At 47.9% G+C, this 22,727-nt stretch overlaps 1 pseudogene; it reads left to right on the top strand.

The window, feature by feature from the left end:
• Nucleotides 1–22,727, top strand: part of LOC104660855 — a 34,690-nt pseudogene that overhangs the window by 9,671 nt on the left and 2,292 nt on the right.

Raw genomic sequence — 22,727 nt, 5'->3', positions numbered from 1 at the left:
TCCTTCCTGAATCTCTTAGTGTATAGTATACAGCTGGGCATATGGTAATCTCAGGGACGGGATTGTACTCATAGAGCTATGCTTGACCCCTAGGACTTTAGGTGGCTTATGTATTTTTGATGACAACTTTTGATTTTATTCTCATTTATTCCATTTCTGTTTCAGTGTCTTGGGTCATGAAACTTAATCCACAACAATCTCCCTTACATGTGAGCAAATCATGAGATTTCTTTTCATTTTGTATTTATCCGTTCTGTTTACTTGTTATAATAAGCTCCCACTCTCACGTGATAGATTCTCAAGGAAAATTTTAGCCATATATGCATGAATATATTGATGTAAGACACTTCAGAAATTGAGTTTGATTTAGTAAATACTAAATGGCTAATCTGTGCATGGAACTGAAAACAAATAATACCTGTAAGACTTGAGAGTTAATTTAGTCAGGGCGATAGTACGCACATATGAAACAAATTGTCCTGCAAAACAGTCCTGTAGCTTCTTATTTTTTACCTGCAGTGCATTCCTGTAAAAGTAGTGTGGAGATCCTCCTACTGCCATTGTGATTTACCTTATGTTGCAAGTAGGTGGAACTGTGTCATTGGCAAGAGTGCTGTTTTCTTTAGACTCTGGGTGAAAGCTGATATATCATCTTCCTAAAGTGAGGGACTTTGAAGATAAAATTGAATGATTGAATCAAGGCTGGAAAAGGTAGGCTGTAGGTGACTATTCTTTATTATTGTAAGAGTGAATTAGTTGAATTTGGGTGGTGAAAAGTGCCCATTTGATGAGAAGCCAGCTTCAGGTTGTGGATGGTTAGAGCTATGAGAGGCCAGTAGTTGCTGGGTTGCTATGCTCTGGAGAGGGTGAGAAAATATATTTGTAATAGGACTTGATTCCGGCCTTGAAGAATATGGATCATTTAGTTGGACAAAATGTCCCCAGAATTAGTTGAAGACAAAAGGCAAATGGTCAGGAATGGGAGGCAGTGAACATAGTGTTGGATGAATAGTGGGGGGATGGTCAGTGGAAACTGGCCCACCCAAGTTTGTGTCAGGTAATAATGGGAGATAAGCCTGAAAAGATGGATAAAGCTCAATTGTGAAGGAAGACAAAAGTGTGAGGATTTTGTTTTGTGACCACCGAGGAGCCACTGATGGTGTTTATTTTGAGGATGCTTTTCGTTTTATGCATTTATACATAAATACGTAAATATACTGCTGTATTAGTAATAGTCATTTACCTTTCCAACATAAAATGTTCATGTAACTTCTGCATAGCTGATTTTTATGTTAAATGTAACATGTCAAGAAATATATGTGTGTAATCCCAGCACTTTGGGAGGCCGAGACGGGCGGATCACGAGGTCAGGAGATCGAGACCATCCTGGCTAACACGGTGAAACCCCGTCTCTACTAAAAAAATACAAAAAAAAAACTAGCCGGGCGAGGTGGCGGGCGCCTGTAGTCCCAGCTACTCGGGAGGCTGAGGCAGGAGAATGGCGTGAACCCGGGAGGCGGAGCTTGCAGTGAGCTGAGATCCGGCCACTGCACTCCAGCCTGGGCGACAGAGCGAGACTCCATCTCAAAAAAAAAAAAAAAAAAAAAAAAAAAAAAAAAAAAAAAAAAAAAAAAAAAAAAAGAAATATATGTGTGTTTTTAGAAGTTATCTTATGTGCTCATTTTCTTTCTAGACTACTTGGAGATAGTTTATGTTTACCAGCGGGTTTGCCTATGAACTGAGTACCTTGGGTTATTTATTTTTATTTTTTTTGAGAGAACGGGTCTCATGCTGTCATCCTCATTGGAGTGCAGTGGAGCGATCATAGCTCACTGCAGTGATCATAGCTCGCTGCAGCCTTGAAGTCCTGGGCTCAAGCAGGCCTGCTTCAGCCTCCCGAGTAACTGGGAGTACAGGTGCATGCCACCACGCCAAGCTAAATTCTTCCTTTAAATGCGTGTGATTCTTTGGTTTTTCATGTGTATACAGTTTTGCAATCACCATTGTCTGACCAGAACATTTTCATCACCCCCAAAAGAAGTGCCCTACCCATTAGCAGTCACTCGCCATTCCCTGATCCTCTCAACCTGTGACAACCACTTATATACTTCCTGTCTTTATTGACATACCTATTCTGGAAAGTTCATATATATATATAAAGTTTATATATATATATAATCATGCAATACATGGCCTTTTGTGACTGGCTTCTTTAATTTAGCATAATGTTTTCAAGATTCACTCATGTTAGAGTACCTTGTTCTTTTTATTAATGAATGACAATCAAGTGACTGGACATATCACATTTTATTTATCCATTCACCAGTTGATGGGCAATTGAGTTGTTTCCACTTTTGGTCTATTATGCATAATGCTGCTGTGAACAGCGAGTTCTGGTGAAGACATATGTTTTCACTTCTCTTGGGCATATACGAGTGGAATTGCTTGGGTGTATAATAACTGTATTTAACATTTTGAGAAATTGCAAAACTGTTTTCCACAGTGGCTGCACCATTTCACATTCCTGCCAGCAGTGTATAAGGACTTCAGTGTTTCCATATGCTTGCCAACACAAGTTATCTGACTTTCTGATTTATAGGCACCCTAATGGGCGTGAAGTGATACCTCATTGTGGTTTTGATTGCATTTCCCAATGGCGAATGATTTTTAGCATCTTTTTATGTGCTTATTGGCGGTTTTTCTGTATCTTTGGAGAAGTGTCTGTACAGATCCTTTGCCCATTTTTAAATTTGGTTGTCTTATTGAATTGTAAGTTTCTTTGTGTATTCTGACTACAGGTCCCTTATCAGATACATGATTTGCAAAATTATCTCTCATTCTGTGGGTTGTCATTTCACTTTCTTGATGGTATCCTTTCAAGCAAAATTTTCTATTTTGATAATGTTCTGTTGTTGCTTGTTTTTTTTTTGGCATCATATCTAAGAACAATTCTTTGCATAACCCAAAGTCACAGAGATTTACTCCTATGTTTTCATGTAGGAATTTTATAGGTTTAGCTGTTACATTTAGGTATGTAATGTGAGAGTTCATTTTTGTGTATTTTGTAAGGGAAGAGTCCAGCTTTTTTCTTTTGCATGTGGATCTGTAGTTGTTCCAGCACCATTTGTTGAAAAGACTATTCTTTCCCCGATTGAATTGTCTTGGGCATCCTTGTTGAAACTGATCATAAATGTGAGGAATTTTTCTGGACTCTGAATTCGATTCCTTTCATTTAGGTTGTCTTTGATTTCTTTCAACAGTGTTTTGTAGTTTTCACTGTATAAACTTGGTACTTTCTTGAAATTTGTTGCTTATGATTTTATTCATTTTGATGCGATTGTTAATTTTGTTATGTTCATTGTTCAGTTTTTGATTGTTCATTGATATCAAAATACCATTGATTTTTGCATACTGATCTCTGAAAGTATAGCCTTGTTTCAGAGGTCAATTATAAACTATAATCTGGCTTGTTTGTTTACTTAAGTGGATGCCTTAGGATTTTCTATGTACAGGATCAAGTAATTGGAGATTGTTTTCTTCCTTTCCAATCTGGATCTTTTATTTCTTTTTCTTGTGTAATTGCCTTGGGAGTCATCTCTGGTACAACATTGAATAGAAGTTGTGAGGGCAGACATCCTTGTCTTGTTACTGATTTTAAAGAGAAAGCATCCAAGTTTCACCATTAAGTATGATGTTGTTAGGTGTGGGTTTTTCACAGGTACCTTTTGTTAGATGAGGATGTTCCCTTCTATTCCTAGTTTGACTATTTTTATGATGAAAACATGTTGGATTTTGTCAGGTGATCTTTCTGTGTTGAGATGGCCATGTGGGTTTTTTCCTTTCATTAATGTGATATATTAACATTGAGTGAATTAAATAGCTTTTATTTATTTAAAGAGATGGGGCCTTGCTCTGTCACCCAGGCTGGAGTGCAGTGACATGATCATAGGTCACAGCATCATGGAACTCCTGGGCTTAAGGGATCATCCCACCTCAGCCTCCTGAGCAGCCAGGACTACAGGTGTGAGCCACCATGCCTGGCTATTTATTTATGTATTTATTGAGACAGGGTATTCCATAACTCCCTGTAGCTGCGATCTCCTAGGCTTAAGTGATCTTCCCACCTCAGCCTTCTGAGTAGCTGGAACCACAGGCATGTGCAACCATGCCCAGCTGTTTTTTATTTATTTTTTGTAGAGACGAGATCTGACTATGCTGCCCAGGCTGGGCTGAAGTTATCCTTCCACCTCGGCCTCCCAAAGTGCTGGGATTACAGTATGAGCCTTCATGCCCGGCCTACCTTTATTTTTAGAGATAAGGTCTTGCTCTGTTGCCAGGCTACCTTGGTTGAATGTTAAGCCAACCTGGCATTCCTGAGATAAGTATCATTTGGTCCTGCTGCACAATCTTTTTTATATGTTGCTGGATTCATTTTAATAGTATTTTGAGGACTTTTGTCTCTATACATAGAGATATATTCTGTAGTTTTCTTGTGATGTCTTTGTCTGGTTTTGGTTATTAAAGGTTTTTAATTAGGGAACTGTTGTAAATAAGTAGTTGTGTTATGCAGAAGGATGGCTCCGCCAAATTTATTCACTTCTTAATCCCTAGAACCTGTGACTGTTTACCTTACATGGCAAAAGGAACTCTTCATCCTTGATTAAGTTAAGGATCTTAAGATGGGAGGTTATTCTGAAATATCTGAGTGTCCCAGTGTAATTACAGGGGTGTAATTACAGTGACAGGTAAAGAGGTTGTCTTGGCTAACCTTGAATTGTGTTGCCCTTGATTGAGACAGTTGTATGGTGGGGATGGTAGTGGTGATAAACTTGTTTGAAATTTGTCTGCTTATAATAACCTTTGTGGTAGCTGTCACAGACAAATTCATCCTCACAGGCTTTAAAATTACTATAAAACTAATAGAATGGAAGAGAAACAAAGGACCTGAATAATTAGATGCTTAGATAATTGTTCTGTGTTTTCATAACCGGTGAAAAAGAGCAGTATTAGAAGCAATTACACATTCTATGTAAGGAACACTGCCTGAATTTATATTGCGATTTTTGAGCACCATTCACTGTTTAAAATCTGGCATGTTGTAGGTCATATTTTAAAGACAAATAGAACACTTATCTTTTCAAGATGGATCTAAAGCTTAACCTTATCAAAATTACAAAATTTAAAGCATGTGATTGAAAAATATTAATGCATAGGTTTAAATATTGGTCATCATTTTAAATGTCTTTCAAAATAGATTGACTCTTAAACTGAACAAATTTTGAACACTATGTAGAGTTTGTGCTGAAGGTTAAATTTCCTGGGGTGATGGCTATTTTATAATATGGAAAGCAAAACCTTCTTAGGAAATTTAGCAATTTTTTAGGCAAAACTAGAAAATATTACTTATATAATTCTACCACTCGGAAGGTGCCACTATCAGAAATTTGTATCTTTCCAAGTCATCTGCTCATCTCTTTTCTCCTATGCTTGTGTATGTTTCCTCTCCCTTAAAAATCAGATTTTTGTTTGTAATCTGCTTTTTCATTCAACAATATTGTAGATCCATGTCATAACTTACTTCTCTACATTGCCTTCAGTTATTGTGTGCTTTCTGTTGGATGACTGTACCATGTAGTCAGTCATGTTTCCTGGTACTGAATACATAGGGGTATGTGTGTGTGTGTGCGCGCGTGTGTGTGCGTATTTTTTTCTAACTTAACTAATGCTTTAGACATCAATAGGTAGACCTAAATCCTTGAAACCTTCCACATGGTGACTTTCAATTCTCATTGCTAAATTTGTTTCCATAGATGGAAGAAATTATATTGTATGGGAACTTTCTCCCCCCTTTTTTTGAGAGGAAGTCTTGTTCTTGTCTCCCAGGCTGGAGTGCAATGGTGTGATCACAGCTCACTGCAACCTCCGCCTCCCGGGTTCAAGTGATTCTCCTGCCCCGGCCTCCCAAGTAGCAGGGATTACAGGTGCGTGCCACCATGCCTGGCTAATTTTTGTAATTTTAGTAGAGACAGGGTTTCACCATATTGGCCAGGCTGGTCTTGAACTCCTGACTTCAGGTGATTTTCCCACCTCAGCCTCCCAAAGTGTTGGGATTACAGGCGTGAGCCTCTGTGCCCAGCCTTTTTTTCTTCTCAGGTACCAGCTTTTATTTATCAGATTGGTAAAAATGTTAGAAAGTGTGCAATGAAATGGGCATTCTTACAGTCATGGCAAAAAATATAATTATCTTTGACTTTCCAGAAAGTAGTTTGGCTTTCTAGAAACTTGTCTGAACTCTCCCTGATTAGGCAGGATGAATTCTGACTGCCCTAAGGTGGCCAGCTTTGTCCCTGTGATTCCAGATCTCCCAGAAAGAGAGGTCAAGTCTCAGGGAAAACCCAGATTTGCTTGGCTTAGCCCACCTGGCAACTAATCACTGGAAATGGGGTGGGCTGGTAGAGTCCTTTGCTCAGGTTTTGTGTTGAGAGAGAGGTGGAAAGATGGGAAGGAGGTAGCAAAACTGGCCTCAATGGAACTATATAAGTTAATATAGAAGGGCAAAGGGATGCTTCTTCCAAGGAAGAAAGAAATTCTAGGGAAGGAAGGAAACTGGAAGGGAAGGCAACAGTTCTCAAAGTTTTGGGGTCAGGATTCCTTTACACTCTTAAAAATATATTGAGGGCCCAAGGAGCTTTGGTTTATGTAGGGCATATCTATTGGTATTTATCACTAGAAATTAAATCAGAAATATTTAAAATATTCTTTAAAAGCTCACCACATATTGTTATAAATGCTCTTATGAAAAGAAAATTTCTAAACCCAAAGTAGTACAGTCTTGCATCTTTTGCAAATTTCTTTGATGTTTGATATGCCATTTGTGTCTGCATTCAATTTATTGGTGTGATATTTGCTTGAAAAAATGTGAACAAAGGCCAATCTCATACAGATAACCATTTTAGATCATTGTAGATATATATGTATATATTTTTGAGATGGAGTCTTGCCCTGTTGCCCAGGCTAGAATGCAGTGGTGTGATCATGGCTCACTGCAGCCTCAGTCTCGGGGGACTTGGGTGATCCTCCCACCTCAGCCTCCAGAGTAGTTGGGACTAGAGGTGTGTACCACCACACCTGGCTAACTTTTTGTATTTTTTTGTAGAGACAGGGTTTTGCCATGTTGCCTAGGCTTCTTTTTTGATACTCCATCGAAGCTTGGTTTTTCTTGAACTTTGGATCTTTCACCCTTGCATGATATTATAACATCATGCCTTGGTCGTTTGTAAAAAAAATGGTTCACTGAGATCTTCTACATGTTGATACAATTGATTGTACAGTATCAAAATACATTAATCAGTACTAACATCAGTCTCATCAGAATACTTTTGGAAAGCGATGGTGGGTATAAGTTTTCTAAAATTCTATTTTTTTGTTCAAAAGCTTGAATTTTATTAGCAATTTTATTATTGAATTTTATTATGGCCTGTTTTCCTTGAAATGACAGAATCTGATTTTTTAGAAAACGTCTGCCAGAAACTCAAGTTGAAATAACATTGTTTGCCAGTCATCCTTTCAAGTAAAAATGGTTTTCCATTAAAGTGGTTAATTCACTTCATGACTTAGTCACTCAAGGGTTTTTTCTCGGGCAGTCTGTAGGAATGCTCGTGTATGCTTCCCATTTCATCATTTGAAATATTAAGAAGATATATTCAAGGATTAAGATGTAGTAAAATATTCACTGCTTCATCATAAAATTTTTTTTTTTTTTTTAATTTTTGAGACAGGGCCTTGTTCTGTCACCCAGGCTGAAGTGCAGTAGTGTGATCACAGCTCACTGCAGCCTCAACTTTCTGGGCTCAGTCAATCCTTCTGCATCAGCCTTCCAAGTATCTGGGACTACAGGCATGCAGCCACTGTGTTGAGCTAATTTTTGTATTTTTTGTGGAGATGGGGTTTCACCAGGCTGCCTAGGCAGGTCTTGACCTCCTGGGCTCAAGTGATCCCCCTGCCTGGGCCTTCCAAAGTGCTGGAATTACAGACATGAGCCAAAATTCCCAGCCTTATCATAGACGTTCTTAAACGAAACTGACCTTTTGTTGCTCTTCCTTTTTCTTTTTCTTTTTGGAGATGGAGTTTTGCTCTGTTGCCTAGTCTGGAGTTACATAGGCACGATTTCAGCTCAAGGCAACCTCTGCCTCCCAGGTTCAAGTGATTCTCCTGCCTCAGCCTCCCAAGTAGCTGGGACTACAGGCATGCACCACCACACCGAGCTAATTTTTATATTTTTAGTAGAGATGGGGTTTCACCATGTTGGCCAAGCTGGTCTCAAACTCCTGATCTCAAGTAATCCATCTGCCTCAGCCTCCCAAAGCACTGGGATTACAGGCGTGAGCGACCCTGCCCCGCCCACCCTTCCTTTTTAAACATTTCCTGTGCATGGTGAAGAATACCATGACTACTGGTAGTTTGGTGTTACTGCCTTTGTTTGTGCTAAAGTACCAGTATTTTTACCCACCAATGTATGTGCATGCTTACAGCTAATGTCACCATGTTATTATTCCTGTCACAATAGTTTGGACCTGGGGGTCTGAGGGCCGCACTTTGGGAACCACTGAAATAGGTACTTAGACCTACTATATATCGTATCTTTTCATCTTCAAAGGTTTTAAAAACTTGATTTCAGTTAATTTTTTTTTATAATTTTTAAAATATGGTTTTGAGGGGTTTCAGTCCAGAGCAACAACACATATTTTATTTTGCTTATGCTGAAGTTAACTAGACAAATACTAACCTAACAGAATGAGGTCCTAAATCTAATTGCAATTTCGTTAGCCAAAATACAAAAGCCCCAAAATCAAAAGCGTAAAAATGGTCCATATGGTGTATTCTCAGTGTATGCTGAAGAATTTATAGAAGAAAATGCAATACTCAGTAAGTGGTGTTATTTAAGAGTAGGGTTGGCTGGGCGCGGTGGCTCACGCCTGTAATCCCAACACTTTGGGAGGCCGAGGTGGGCGGATCGTCTGAGATTGGGAGTTCTAGACCAGCCTGACCAACATGGAGAAACCCCGTCTCTACTAAAAATACAAAATTAGCCAGGAGTGATGGCACATGTCTGTAATCCCAGCTACTCAGGAAGGCTGAGGCAGGAGAATTGCTTGAACCTGGGAGGTGCAGGTTGTGGTTAGCTGAGATCGTGCCACTGCACTCCAGCCTGGGCAACAAGAGCGAAACTCGGTCTCAAAAAAAACCAAACAAAGAAAAAAAAAGAGGCCGGGCGCGGTGGCTCAAGCCTGTAATCCCAGCGCTTTGGGAGGCCGAGACGGGCGGATCACGAGGTCAGAAGATCGAGACCATCCTGGCTAACATGGTGAAACCCTGTCTCTACTAAAAAATACAAAAAACTAGCCGGGTGAGGTGGCGGGCGCCTGTAGTCCCAGCTACTCGGGAGGCTGAGGCAGGAGAATGGCGTAAACCCGGGAGGCGGAGCTTGCAGTGAGCTGAGATTCGGCCACTGCACTCCAGCCCGGGCGACAGAGCGAGACTCCGTCTCAAAAAAAAAAAAAAAAAAAAAAAAAAAAAAAAAAAAAAAAGAAAAAAAAGAATAGGATTAATTCTGAAGACTTTCTTTTAGCCTGTAAAGAGATTTGGAACACAGTAAGAGAGGAATGAGAAGAATGATAATAGTAAAATAAATCATTATTGAAGAGATATACTGTTAATGATGTTCTCCTTCAATACAACTTTTTTTTTCTTTGATTTAGAATCTTGCTCTATCTATCGCCATGCTGGAGTGCAGTGGCACATCTCAGCTCACTGAAACCTCTGCCTCCCGGGTTCGAGCGATTCCCCTGCCTCAGCCTCCTGAGTAGCTGAAACTACAGGCGTGCGCCACCACACCTGGCTATTATTTTTTTAAATTTTAGTAGAGACGGAGTTTCACCATGTTGGCCAGGATGGTCTCGATCTCCTGACCTTGTGGTCCACCCACCTTGGCCTCCCAAGGTGCCAGGATTGCAGGCATGAGGGACCATGCCCAGCTATCTGGTTTTTCTTTTTCTTTGTTTTTTGAGATGGAGTCTCGCTCTGTCGCCAGGCTGGAGTGCAGTGGCGCGACCTCGGCTCACTGCATGCTCTGCCTCCTGGCTTCACACCATTCTCCTGCCTCAGCCTCCCGAGTAGCTGGGACTGCAGGCGCCCAGCACCATGCCTGGCTAATTTTTTTGTATTTTTTTTTAGTAGAAACGGGGTTTCATCCTGTTAGCCAAGATGGTCTCGATCTCCTGACCTCGTTATCCGCCCTCCTCGGCCTCCCAAAGTGCTGGGATTACAGGCGTGAGCCACCGCGCCTGGCCCATCTTGTTTTTCTTAAAAGTTGTTTGTGCAAGATTGTTTTCCATGACTTGAACCTAGTTATTCTGAAGCTAATAGATAATAATAATGGCTTTTCCCCAATTTATAATAGAAAACAGTACAACGTAACAGAGGGAATGTTTGTTAGTGGGTGAAAGCACATAATGCTTAGTTCATTAGCTTTTTCGTCTCTACTAAAGAATACAAAAAACTAGCCGGGCGACGAGGCGGGCGCCTGTAGTCCCAGCTACTTGGGAGGCGGAGGCAGGAGAATGGAGTAAACCTGGGAGGCGGAGCTTGCAGTGAGCTGAGATCCGGCCACCGCACTCCAGCCTGGGCGACAGAGCCAGACTCCGTCTCAAAAAAAAAAAAAAAAAAAAAAAAATCACATGTAATTGTATTCCAAAAATATTATGTATAGTAATGGCATTTATTGGTATTACTTGGTTCATGTGATAGAATAAAATGTTAGAATTTTATGGTGTTTAATTACTTATCTATTGCTCTGTAACACATTTAGCAGCTTAAAACAATAAATGTTATCTCACAGTTTCTGTGGGTCAGGAGTCTGTGCAGTTTACCTTGGATTCACTGGCTTGGCCTCTCACCAGGCAGTGAAGGTGTTGGAGGTGGCTGTGATCATCCCAAGGCAGGATAGGGAGAGAATCCGTCTCCAAGCTCACTTTGGCAGGATTCATCTCAGAGGCTGTTGGACTGGGCCTCCTTTTCTAGATGGCTACTGGTCAGAGGCCTTTTGCAATACCTTGCCATGTGGGCCTCTCCATAGGGCACCTCATCACATGGCAACTGGCTTCCATCAGAGGGAGCAATGCAGAGAGCAGGAGAAGGGTGACCAAGGCAGGCATTGTAGTCTCCTTGTAGTCTCACCTCAGAAGTGATGTTATTACTTCTGCTGTATTCTCTTTGTTAGAAGTGAGTCACTAGGTCCAGGGGTGGAAGTTTTACAGGGGTGTGAATGGCAGGAGGTGAGGGTGATCGGGGCCATTTTAGAGGCTGCCTACCAGTGTTGAAGAAAATTGTTGACTTCTATGAGCTGTGGCAGCAGACAGTGCTATGCAAGGAGAATGGCTGTCTCAGAAGTCCAGCGTCTCATATGGGTTTTAATGTGTTGCCTTTCCCCCCTGATACATTGTTTAAAACATGGTCATCTTGCCATTTAGTGATGTGGTTTAATTGCATATTTGGGTTAATCTGTATGTAAACGTTTAACACAGGTGTCTCTGTGCTAAACAGGAATCCTATTCATCTTCTTCACCACTATAGTTTGTGGATTCTGATGAGCCAAATCTGACATCAGTTCTGAAATGTCTAGAAGATACTAAGAACAACAATTCGGTAAGCAAAGAAGCCAAGCTATTTTCTCTTTTCCTCATGAACATTATACTTACAAATTAAATGTTAAGTGATAATATGATATAAAAGCATGATTAATAACTATAATCTTAGAGGAATTAAAGTCTGAGTATTTTAAGTCCTGCAAATCTTATTTACTACCTGGTTTCTCTTTATTATTTCCCACATGTATAACCTTAGTTTAGATTAGGAATTCAGGATCTCTTTTTCCCTGAATTCTAACCATTAAGCCAAGCTAGCATTTTGGGTAGTGACCACTAGCCAAGGTGGGAAGTAGAAAAGAGACCAAGGTGGAAGTGAAGGCAGAGATGGGGAGAATGACAGCAGAACTAGTGGGAGGGAATTGCCTTTTCTTTCAAGGGTCTGTAAGTCTGCAGTAAAAGTCAAAGGTATTCAAATAGGAAGTTTTGTTTTTTTCTTTAGTATATAAAGAAGTATAACTTCCCATTTTGCAAAAAAACTTTAGAAACCTTTTTTTCGTGATTATAAAACTTATAAAGAACCATTATTGAGACCAGTAGTAAAATATAAAAAAATTAAAATCTCACATAATTTCTCTACCTAATATAACCACTGTTGACATGATGACTAGTTTCTATCAGTATGTATTTTTGTTGTTGTTATCAAAGTACATATACCTTTACAGATATGTTTAAATAGTTGAGGTCATATTCTATAAATAGCCGGGTGCTGTGGCTCACGCTTGTAATCCTAGCACTTTGGGAGGCCAAGGCAGGCAGATCACGAGGTCAGGAGTTTGAGACCAGCCTCGCCAATATGGTGAAACCTCATCTCTACTAAAAATACAAAAAGCAGCCGGTAGTGGTGGCGGGTGCCTGTAGTCCCAGCTACTTGGCAGGCTGGGGCAGGAGCATCGCTTGAACCCAGGAGGCAGAGGTTTCAGTGAGCCAAGATCGCGCCACTGCACTCCAGCCTGGGGGACAGAGCAAGACTCCATCTAAATAAATAAATAAATAAATACACACACACACACATAGATACACACCTACACATGGCTGATCGCCTCGCCTCTAGCGCTGGGAATCAGTCACTGTGCTGTCCTTGTGGAGTCTTGTGGCCCAACAAGAGGAAGCTCTCCCCTGACTTTGTCCCTCCAAAGTGCGCCACCTCCGGTGAGCCTCCCTGTCATGTCTGGCCTGTGGACAGCCAGCCTCTGCCATCCCCCTGACCGCCCCCAAGCATGGGGGTGCTGTGCAGGCAGCCGTGTGGCCTGACAGTCTCTACCAGTCCTGCTGTCCCTTGATTGAGAATCAGACCCATTTCTGGATAACAGATAATGTGTCCTCTGCTGGCTGTGTTCTCTGTGGAACTCGGGAGGGGAAAGGCCAAACCATTTCTAGGGTGCTGTTGGGAGCGGTGAAAAGGTCACACCCTTTCCAAGGAACACTTTTCCTGGAAAGCCCCTGGAGCTTAGCTGGCTCTTATCCTGTGATAAGCCAGAGGCTCTAGTGGGTGAGGGAGCGGAAACCCTCCTCACCCCACCCAGTGGGGTCCTGTATACCTCTGCCAGCCTCTCACTTGGACTTGCTGCTGTCCTCTGAGACTGCCTGTTCCTCCCTCTCTGTGACTCTACACCACCATCACCTCCTCCAGGAAGTCTTCTGGATTGACTCCTAGCTTATTAAATCTTTATCCTGCAGACCCTCTCCATTCAAAGCCCCTCTTCAACTGCCCCCGCCCCTCACCACCTCCAAGACAGAGATTCTGGGTTCTTGCAACTGCAGCCCCTCAGAGAGTGTAAGGGGGCAGAAAAAGGAGATCAGAAGGTGGGGGAAGCGGCGCTGTCAGAGTTTCCAAAGCCCTGGCCAGCAAGGCCTCAGAGGCCTCTGTTGGGGTGGGGTCCTGACTGGCTATGCAATCCAGCAGCACAAGACAGCCTCTGTGAGCCCCTCCCGCTCAGCCCCACGGGAAGCATCAGGGCCCAGCCCCTCAGTGGACCCATTCAGACCCCAGCGCTCTGGAAAGTACCTCTGTTTCTTGCCACCGTTCCACTCTGGCCAAACAGGCTCTTCTCTCTTCTGCTGGGAGGGGGCTGCAGGCAGATGGTTCAGTGGTTAGAGCCAACCGTCTCCTTCAGTTCCTGTTTGGCCCAGATTCCTGACATTGACCATGCCCTAGTGGGTGTCCATATACCTTTAGTGCAAGGGTGGTGTGATGGTTAATACTGAGTGTCAACTTGATTGACACTCAGGGATGAATCATGGTTTTTAACCTGTGTTTGTCTGCCCCCTAGCCCCAGACATCTGCAGGCAAAGTCAAAGTTGTGTTTGGCTCTTATCACCACAAAAGGCATAGACCAGAAATTATGGCAGCAGGTTGGAAGTCAGGGAGGCTGATTTGGGGAAAGTGCCTGGAGGAAGCAGCAACTCAAAAGAGGAGGAGTCCCGGTGTGGGACAGAAAGGGCCTTGCATGGGAACCACTAACCCCAGGCAACCCCAGACATGGCCTTCTGCCTAGTGAGGCCCTCTCTGGCCTGCCCTGCAGACCCTCAGCCCCTCCTAGGCCCTGTCTTCAGCCTCAGCCTGAGTGGTGGCCTGGGGCAGTTGGGAGCTCAGCTGTTCCCATTCCTGGTTCCTTGGCCATGGTGGAAACAATGGGGCTGGATCTGACTGCTCAGCAGATCTGACTGTGAATAGCTCTCCAGCAGAAAGCAGTAGCAGGGTTAATGGAGGAAGTGTGGGCCCACTTTGGTTTGACACTGCATGTGGTCCCCATCTGGCCTCAGAGCCTTTGCTCCTTGGCAAACTGAGGCCAATAAGCTCCCGCCCCCACCCTCAATGGCAGCTGAAAGAATGACCTGATAGAGAAGCGGGGACAGGTGGGCTGCACTGAAACCATCCCCAGATCCCAGCCATGGCCCCAGCCAATCCGTGGAAGCAGGGCATGGCACGGCAGGTGCTGCACAGGAGCCCAAGCACAAGGGCACTTAGGAGAAGGAATATCAGCAGGAATCCATCTGGACTGGGGGTGATTCTCCAGAAACTCCATTCCTCAGGGCTGTGACCACCAAGCCAGGTGATCAGGCCAGTGATGTTTCCCTTTGGGCTGGGTCAGGGAGCCAGACCTGGGAGGGAGACTCCTCTGGGGCCCAGGGGAGGTGAGTCAGAGCTGGCGGAGGCCTCTGGCTCCAGGAATCTCTAAGGAGAACTGAGTTGCTGGGAATTTCTGGGTCTGACCTCCTGCAAAGTCAAGGTCTGGACTGGACTCAAGGTGAGGCTGTGCCTTCTGGTGCCAGGACCAAGGAAATGCTGGGATCTGGGCAGTGCTCAGAGGCAGCACCATATAGCAGAACCATGAGGGTGCACCAGCGTGAACCCCTTTCTGCAACCCACCCGTCCCTCTCTATGGCACCTCGCCTCCTCCAGGCAAGAATCTGAGCCTTGACCAGAGCTCCCTCTCTCACACAGCTTCCTTCTTCGGTGAGAACCACCTGGAGGTGTCTGTGGCCACAGCTCTGACCGACATAGACCTACAGCTGCAGTTCTGCACATCCCAACCTCAAGCCCTCCTTCTCCTGGCAGCAGGCCCAGCTGACCACCTCCTGCTGCAGCTCTACTCCGGACGCCTGCAGGTGAGTGACATCCCCCTGGGATGGGGGTGAGATTCCTTCTCTAGCTTTGAACCCCAGCTGGCTGTGTGACCTTGTGTAAGTCACTTTTATCTTGGGGTCTCAAGTTCTCCACCATGGGATGGGCAGCAGCAGCCCAGAAATGGTAAATCCTTCCTGAACTGGCTCTGCCCATCGGCTCCCTCCAACCATGTTTCCCACCACAAGCCCTCCCTGGCCATTTGTGCTGTGACTGCACTGAACTGCTTTCAGTTCCTGGCCATCTTATGGTCACTTGCTGCCAGGCCTTTGGTCACTACACTGCTTCTGCCAGCTGCGTGCCTCACTCATTCCCTGCACCTGCCTAACTCTAGCCTCTCCTTGAAGTTTCAGTGTGAGCATCCCCTCCTCCTGGGCGAGGCCCCCTCCTGAGCCTCCATGACCCCGTGCATCCCTGTGGCACTGCACCAATTTCCCTGCACTACCACTGTCCACGACAGTAACAGCACCAGTGCTGCCTCAGCTTCATTTTTCCACTTCATCCTTCAAGACACCACAAGCTTTATTATCAAGGAGTCTTGTGGCTCCTTCTTGAGTCTTCTCCCATACCATGAAGAGTTTAAGAACCCAGGGTCTTAGTCCAAATAAGGGGCAGGCTGGGTGCAGTGACTCATGCCTATAATCCCACCACTTTGGCAGGCCAAGGTGGGAAGATCACTTGAGCCCTAGGAGTTCAAGACTGGTCTGAGTTACACAATGAGACCCCATCTCTATTTTAGAAAGAAAAAAACAAAAAAACAAATTTGGGGCAACCATCTCCTTCCACACCCCAGTGAGAAGAGGACTAGGGCTTGGTCAGTCTGCTGCTGTCATTGCTGCTCACTGCCACAAGGTGTCACTGTTGAACACCAATGTGGTGCAGTCTGGCACTGATGGTTGCTGAGCTCTGCGGGTACAGTGATGCCACACCCCTACAGAGATGCACCGTACCAGGACTCCAAGATCATGGCTCTTATTGTTCTGGTTTTGCAGTTCCCATACTCTGCCACCACCTGTTCTAGCATCTGGGAGTGCCATACCAGAGCCATTTCTGGTGTCATTGTCATGGTGACAGAACTATGTCCTTCATCTGTTCCTGAGATCTCCCTCCACCACAGGTCAGGGAGCTTTTGTTTACGAACACAGAACATCTACCTGGGCTCCCTATCCCTGAACAGTTAGCCTGGCTTCCCTCAGTGACCTTGAAAAACTTTGCCAAACGTAGGGGGACTGATCAAGGGATTCTTAGTTACCCATTATTCCAGGGGTGAAATCTAGATTCCAAGACAGTATTTCTGGCACCTCTCACTCAAGGAAAGCGAAGGAGAATTTAAAAATACAGGTTGGGTTTCTAGAAGAGCATCTTGCTATATGTCAGTTCCTTGTGGGCAAGGAGCACATCTGATTCACATCAGGGTCCCCAGAGCCCATTCAGGCCTGGCCCAGAGTTTCCTTTGGTGAGTGTTTGGAGGATGAATAAAGAGATGGCAGGAAGGCAAGAGGAGTGGCACCAGAGGCCCTTGTCCTAGGTTTTCTGCTCTGGGGCCCCAACTGTGGGGAACCCACTGTGCGTTTTATAAGGGAAATGATGGATTCAAAGTGCTGCCCCCCCATCTCCCATTCCCCATCTCTCCTCAGGTGAGACTTGTCCTGGGCCAGGAGGAGCTGAGGCTGCAGACCCCAGCAGAAATGCTGCTGAGCGACTCCATCCCCCACGCTACAGTGCTGACTGTCTCAGAGGGCTGGGCCACATTGTCAGTTGATGGGTTTCCGAACGCCTCCTCTGCAGTCCTAGGAGGCCCCTAGAGGTCCCCTGTGGGCTCTTCGTTGGGAGCATTGGGAGCCTTGGCCTGCCCTACCTGAGGGGAACCAGCTATCCCCTGAGAGATTGCCCCATGCAGCCACCCTCAATGGCTGCAGCCTCCTCCGGCCTCTGACCCCCGACGTGCGTGAGGGCTGTGCTGAAGAGTTTTCTGCCGGTGAGGATGTGGCCCTGGGCTTCTCTGGGCCCCACTCTTTAGCTGCCGTCCCTGCCTGGGGCACTCAAGATGAAGGAACCCTGAAGTTGACACTCACCACACAGAGCCAGCAGGCACCCTTGGCCTTCCAGGCAGGGGACCCGCCTGGGGACTTCATCCATGTGGACATATTTGAGGGCCACCTGTGGGCCATGGTCGAGAAGGGCCAGGGTACTGCATTGCTCCTCAGCAGTGTGCCTGTGGCTGACAGGCAGCCCCACAAGATCAGTGTCCATATTAACATTCACCAGCTGGAAATCTCCATGAACCAGCACCCCACATGTACTTCGAACCGAGGAGTCCTCAGCTACCTGGAGCCACGTGGCAGTCTCCTTCTTGGGGGCTGGTTGCAGAGGCCTCTTGTCACCTCCAGGAATACCGCCCAGACCTGACACGAGGAGCTGCCAATGCCTCCCTGCTGGAATGGCTGCATGGAAGACCTCAGTGTCAATGGCCAAAGGCGGGGGCTGCGGGAAGCCTTGTTGACGCACAACATGGCGGCTGGCTGAAGGCTGGAGGAGGTGGAGGAGTATGAGGATGATGCCTGTGACCATGATGAAGCTTTCTCCATGCTGGCCACCAAGGCTTGGCTGGCCATGGAGCTAGCTGAGCCATGCGTGCCGGAGCTAGGGCTGCACCCTGTCTGCTAATTTCACCCAGCTGTTGACTATCTGCCCACTGGTGGTGGCTGAGGGTGGCACAGCCTGGCTTGAGTGGCAGCATGTGCAACCCATGCTGGCCCTGATGGAGGCTGAGCTGCGCACATCCCAGGTGCTGTTCAGCGTGACCTGAGGGGCATGATAGGGTGAGGTTGAACTGGACATCCCGGGTGCCCAGGCATGAAAAATGTTAACCTTCCTGGACATGGTGAACCACAAGGCCTGCTTCATCCATGATGGCCCTGAGGACACCTCTGACCAGCTGGTGCTAGAGGTGTCAGTGACGGCTCTGGTGCCCATGCCCTCATGCCTATGGAGGGGCCAAAATGACCTCCTGCCCTTCCAGGTTCACCCTGTCAGTGACCCACCCGGCATCATCTTCCCACATGGCAGCCTCATGGTGTTCCTGGAACACACGCAGAAGCCACTGGGGCCTGAGGTTTTCCAGGCCTATGACCCGGACTCTGCCTGTGAGGGCCTCGCCTTCTAGCTCCTTGGCGCCCCCTCTGGCCTCCCCGTGGAACACTGAGACCGTGGAGCAGCCTGGGAAACCGGTGCTCCGAGTTCTCCTGCCGGGAGTTGGAGGCCGGCAGCCTAGTCTGTGACCACCGCGGTGGCCCTGCACAGCACTTGACTTTCTGGATCAGCGATGGACTGCAGGCCACCCCCCCCCTCGGCCATGCTGAAGGTGGTGGCTGTCCAGCTGCCCATACAGATCCACCACAGCACAGGACTGTGCCTGGCCCAGGGCTCTGCCATGCCCATCTTGCCCACCAACGTGTCGGTGGAGAGCAGTGCCGTGTGGCAGGATGTGAGCGTGCTGTTCCGCATCACTGGAGCCCTGCAGTTCAGGGAGCTGCAGAAGCAGGGGGCTAGTGGGGTGGAGGGTGCTGAGTGGTGGGCCACACAGGCATTCCACCAGCAGGACGTGGAGTAGGGCCACGTGAGGTACCTGAGCACTGACCCACAGCACCACGTCGAGGACACCGTGGAGAATCTGGATCTGGAGGTGCAGGTGGGCTGGGAAATCCTGAGCAATCTATCCTTCTCAGTGACCATCCAGAGAGCCACAGTGTGGATGCTGCAGCTGGAGCCACTGCACAGTCAGGACACCCAGCAGGACACCCTCACCACAGCCCACGTGGATGCCACTCTGGAGGAGGCAGGCCCAAGCCCTCCAACCTTCCACTGTGAGGTGGTTCTGGCTCCCAGGAAAGGCAGCCTTCAACTACAGGGCACGAGGCTGTCATGCGGCCAGGGCTTCACCCAGGATGATGTACAGGCTGGCCAGGTGACCTGTGGGGCCACGGCACGCACCTCAGTGGCAGTGGAGGACACCTTCTGTTTCTGTGTCACAGCTCCACCATATTTCTCCCTGCTCTGTACCTTCTCCATCCATACTGGCGGTGACCTAGACATGCCTGTCCTCACCAATGTCCTCGTGGTGGCTGAGGATGATGAGTGTGTCCTCTCTACTGACCAGCTCTTCCAGAGTCTCAACAGTGCCAGGTACCTCTATGAGGTCATGTAGTGGCCCCCGCCATGGGAGGTTGACTTGGCATGGGACACAGGACAAGACCACTATGGTGACATCCTTCACCAATGGAAACCTGTTGTGTGGCCGGCTGGTCTACCAGCATGATGATTCTGAGATCACAGAAGGTGATATCCCATTTGTTGCTACCCGCCAGGATGAGAGCAGTGGTGACATGGCCTGGGAGGAGGTACGGGGTGTCTTCCAAGTGGTCATCCAGCCCGTGAATGACCACGCTCCATGCAGATCATCAGCCACGTCTTCCATGTGGCCCGGGGTAGGTGGCGGCTGCTGACTACAGTCGACGTGGCCTTCAGCAGTGCTGATTTGGGCTTTGCTGATGCCCAGCTGGTGCTGACCCACAAGGACCTCCTCTTTGGCAGTATCATGGCTGTGGATGAGCCCATGCAGCTCATCTACTGCTTCATCCATGAGGGACCTCAGGAAGAGGTGAGTCCTGTTTGCGCACTCGGGCAGACCACACTGGATCCAGCTGCAGGTGTCTGATGGGCAGCACCAGGCCACCACTCTGCTGGAGGTGCAGACCTTGGAGCCCTACCTCTCTGTGGCCAATGGCTCTGGCCTCATGGTCCCTCAAAGAGGCCAGGGTACCATCAACACGGCCGAGCTCCACCTGGACACCAACCTCGACGTCTGCAGTGAGGATGAGGTCCACTACCACGTCACAGAGTGTCCTCGCTAGGGACAATTGCTCTGGGCCACTCAGCCAGCCACAGTCGTCTCCCAGCACTACTTGCTGAATGGGGCCATTCTCTACGGCCACAGTGGCAGCCTCAGACCCCGCAGCACCCTGGCCTTCTCAATGGAAGCAGGGCCACTGCACACAGATGCCACACTACAAGTGACTGTTGCCCTAGAGGGCCCACTAGCCCCACTGAAGCTGGCCCAGCACAAGATCTACATCTTCCAGGGAGAGGCAGCTGAAGTCAGAAGGGACCAGCTGGAGGTGGTGAGCGAGGTAGTGGACCAGGTAGAGGGCCTCCCGCCCAGCCTCCATGCCAGGTACACGTGACTTGGGCTGTGGCTGTGGTGGTCCCAGGTTGTGTGTGTGCACGTGTCTCAGATGTGCTCCTGTATATGTTGTGTTCCCAAGAGGTTTTGGGGAGCCTGCTGTACACCCATCCTCCTGGGAGTTGTGTGTGCCTCTAGAGGTCGTGTCCACTCGTGTCCATGGCGTGGCTGAGCATGCAGATTTCTGGACCCCACCAGCCCTACAGAATCTCTGAAGTGAAGCCCAAGAATCTGCATTGCAGTGAGTTCCCTGGGAGGGCGTCACGGGTCCTGAACTTTGGGGATTGCTGGCCATGGAGACAGGCCACTGCGCCTCAGACCCCTGTGTATCCCGCTCTCTTCTCGGAGCCCAGACCAGGAGTAGGAGGGTCTGTCAAGGGCTTCTGCCCACCCAGGAACCCCACAGAGCAGCCACGGGCCCTCCAGCGAGCTCACTGACATGCCCTGTGACCTCAGGCCAGTTCTTGCCCGCTCTTGGCCTTACTCTTCTACACTGCTCATTTCGGAGACCCTTCTGGTCTGCATGTCTGGAGCTTGGGGCCCATGGCAAGCCAGCAGATCTGGCATCAGGAAGGCCTCATGGGAGGAGGCAGTGTTTGGGCCGGGCTCTGAAGAGCACAGGCCATTGGGAGCAGAGTATGGGGAGTGGTATTCCAGGCAAAAGGAACATTCCGGGCAAAGGCACAGAACAGGAATGTGAGTTTGGGGGTGGTTTAGCCTCTTGTGGATGGCCCATCAGGTGAGGGAGCCCGTGTGGCCTTTGAGGCATGAGCTCTGTAGGGCCTGTGTTGGGGGCGCCTGTGCCTCTGTGGGGGGCGGGGGGTCAAGGCATGCTCTGATGGTCCTGGGTGGTGATAGCAGGCGTTGGGGAAGACGCTGCCAGCAAACCAGCCACAGGCCTGAACAGATCCTGAGCAGGGGAGCCTGTGTGTGTGCGTGTGCACATGCGCATGTGAACATGTGTGACGTGTGACTGCGTCAAGTGTCTGATGAAGTCGTGTGTCTGTGTCACTGAGTCTGGGGACATGTGATTACACACCTCCCCGAGGGAGTGCATCTCAAGCTGTGTGACCAACCCCCTGGAACCGTGTGTGGGGTGGGTATAACACGTGTCCAGCAGCCGGGGCAACCCAGTGAAACCCCGTCTCTACAAAAAAATTTTTTTTTATTAGCCGGGCATGGTGGCTCATGCCTGTGGTCCCAGCTACTTGGGAGGCTGAGGTGGGAGCCCTTGAGCCTAGGAGGTTGAGGCTGCAGGGAGCTGTGATCACATCACTGCACTCCAGCCTGGGTGACAGAGTGAGACCCTGTCTTAAAAAACAAAAAATGTGAACAGCTGCATGTCTGGCTGCTGTGTGTGAACCCACGTGTGTGTTTGTGTGACTAAATGAGCAGTGGTATCTGGTGAGCAAGATCAAGCCTGTTCTGGCTGCCTAGGGCCACAGTGGGCCCCTCTGAGACCCATCTGTGTTCCCTTGTTAGTCCTCATGACCTCTGTTAACCAGGTACCCCAGGAGGCAGCCCAGAAGGCAGACATCGTTTTCTCAGTGAAGAGCCCACTGAGTGCCAGCTATCTGGTGATGGTTTCGCCTGGCGCCTTGGCAGATGAGCCACCCAGCCTGGACCCCATGCAGAGCTTCTCTCAAGAGGTGGTGGACGCAGGCAGGATCCTGTACCTGCACTCCTGCCCTGAGGCCTGGAGCGACGCCTTCTCGCTGGTTGTGGCCTCAGCCTGGGCGCTCCCCTCGAGGACGTATCGTAGAGCCAGAGGTGCTGCCCACTGTCATCCCCACCGGGAGTGCAAAACTTCAGCGTCCCCGAGGGTGGCAGCCACACCTTGGTCCCTCCACTGCTCCGCATCACCGGGCCCTACTTCTCCACTGTCCCGGGCCTTGGCCTGCAGGTTCTGGAGTCATCCTGGCATGGGGCCCTGCAGAAGGAAGATGGGCCTCATGCCAAGACCCTCAGCGCCTTCTGCTGGAGAGAGGTATGGCTGTGAGAGAGGCCCAGGGGCTGCAGCCCAGCTCTGGGGGCAGAGTGGAGGGAGCTCCAGGGACTCCCAGTCCAGGGGGTTATACACAGAGAGGAGCCAGGGAGTCACATTTCAGAAGTACCTATGCTTCCAATACTGTATCTCAGGCCAGGCTCAGTGGCT

The sequence above is a fragment of the Rhinopithecus roxellana genome, chromosome 5, assembly GCF_007565055.1.
Source record: "Rhinopithecus roxellana isolate Shanxi Qingling chromosome 5, ASM756505v1, whole genome shotgun sequence".
In the NCBI taxonomy this organism is placed as follows: Eukaryota; Metazoa; Chordata; class Mammalia; order Primates; family Cercopithecidae; genus Rhinopithecus; species Rhinopithecus roxellana.
The sequence above is the reverse complement of the archived record's forward strand: the minus strand, read 5'-3'. Positions and strand labels throughout refer to the sequence as shown.